The sequence below is a fragment of the Elaeis guineensis genome, chromosome 11 (genome assembly GCF_000442705.2).
Source record: "Elaeis guineensis isolate ETL-2024a chromosome 11, EG11, whole genome shotgun sequence".
Classification (NCBI taxonomy): Eukaryota; Viridiplantae; Streptophyta; class Magnoliopsida; order Arecales; family Arecaceae; genus Elaeis; species Elaeis guineensis.
The window spans coordinates 1,284,982-1,286,830 of record NC_026003.2 but is presented as its reverse complement, the minus strand read 5'-3'; the positions used below and the strand labels follow the sequence as shown (position 1 = coordinate 1,286,830).

The window sequence follows — 1,849 nt, the reverse complement described above, 5'->3', positions numbered from 1 at the left end:
AATTTACTTAATCACAAAAAAAAAAATATATAAAACAAAACAAAAGACATTTCATAATCGTGAAGTAAAATATCAAAATAAAAAAAAATTCTAAATTAAAATCTTTTACATTCTTGGTCATCTTGTTTATTTGTATTTGCATTTTCATAATTAATCTAAGGGCATCAACCCATTAACAAGATAAGGTGGGGATTTCATTACCCTTCCTTAGCCCAAAAACCATCTCCATCATATTGCATTACCTAGACTTTTAATCTTAAAATCAATTAGACGTCAACCTTAAGGAATTCGAGCTCAATAGGACAAGGAACCCTAAGAGTTCTACCAAGTTTGAGTTGTTTGATTAGTTGGTGTCTAGGCAAGTCCCTGAGGGTGGTTTGTTAAATTGGTTCAGTTGCTAGCCTGGCCAACTCGTTTGGTGTCTAGAAAGGCAACGATGAGTGAACCTCCCACCTCTTATACTTACCTGGCTAACTAGTTGATCAATCTCCACTTGGAAGGTTTGAAGGGTCATCTTGGAACAGTTAGGAGCTGTCTAGATTTAGGTTAACCCTAGGATAGATTGAGTTTAATTTATTGATTCACTTGTTTGAAAAAAAAAAAAATTTTAAAATTTAAATTAATTTGGTTACTTTTCTTTAGATTTAGGACTCCTTAGGATCTTCTCTTTAGAACTTTTTCTCTTTTCTTTCTTTTCCTTATACATAAAAATTTTATTAAAAAAAAAAAAAAATTGTATAAACATCGAGAACCGTACACTTCGTGTGTGGAGAAGAGTGTCGGGTCGTCTAGTTAGAATTGAGTCAATTCCTGTTGTTCCAATGGCTGAACCAATCCAACCCATGACCCTTAAGGATTTGTGTTATCCAGTTGGCTCCATCCAACCATCTTGTATCAGGTTGCCACAACCCACAGCTAACAATTTTGAAATCAAACCTCAAATCATAAATATGCTTCCAAAATTCACAGGATTAGAAGATGCTTATATATTTATTAGAGAATTTGAGGAGGTATGTGCAACCATGAAACTGCAATTAACAGAGGATGAGGTCAAACTTAGATTAATCAACTTTGCCCTTAAGGACAATGCTAAGAAGTGGCTTTATAGTCTGCCAAACTATTCTGTCACTACTTGGGAGGGCTTTGTGAGAACATTTTTAAAAAAGTATTTCCCCCATCATAAAATAGCTAGGATTAGGAATGAAATAAATCAATTTTACCAACTAGCTGGTGAATCATTTTGGAAGTACTTTGATCGTTTCAAGAATCTTTTGACCCAATGCCCACACCATGGAATAGAAACTTGGAGACTATGCCAGATCATCTATGAGGGGTTAGATTCAAACTCAAGAACTATGCTAGAGTCCATGTGCCAAGGCCAATTTATGGACAAAGAAACTACTGAAGCTTGGCAATTCTTAGAAGACCTAGCCGAGAAAAATTTACAGTGGGAAACAACTAGGGAACCTGATAAAGCTACACCTTCAAGAGGAGGAATGCATCAAATTCAACCAACCCTAGCATCAGAGGCCAAGATTGCAACCTTAACACGTAGATTGGAAGCCTTAGAATTACAGAGACCAGCCAATGTAAATCAAATATCTGCACCCATGTGTAAAGGGTGCAATGCACCAGACCATGTCTTAGAAGAATGTTCCTACTCGAATGAGTGTGCACAGGTGAATGCCACCTATCAAGGACCATTGAACAATCCTTATGCACCCACATATAACCCAGGTTGGAGGAATCACCCGAATTTCTCATGGTCCCAGAATCCTAATGTAGGTAATCCAAATTTCAATCAGCAAAATCTAAGGTCCAACCCAATGATGAACAACCCGCCAGGCTT

General features: G+C 36.7%; 1 non-coding gene across 1 annotated transcript; it reads right to left on the bottom strand.

Moving 5' to 3' along the window:
* Positions 1 to 1,190: 1,190 nt before the first annotated feature.
* On the bottom strand, positions 1,191 to 1,297 carry LOC140852677 (small nucleolar RNA R71). The gene has a single exon (XR_012135579.1). It is a non-coding gene; the product is annotated as a small nucleolar RNA R71 (small nucleolar RNA).
* Between the last annotated feature and the right edge of the window lie 552 nt (positions 1,298 to 1,849).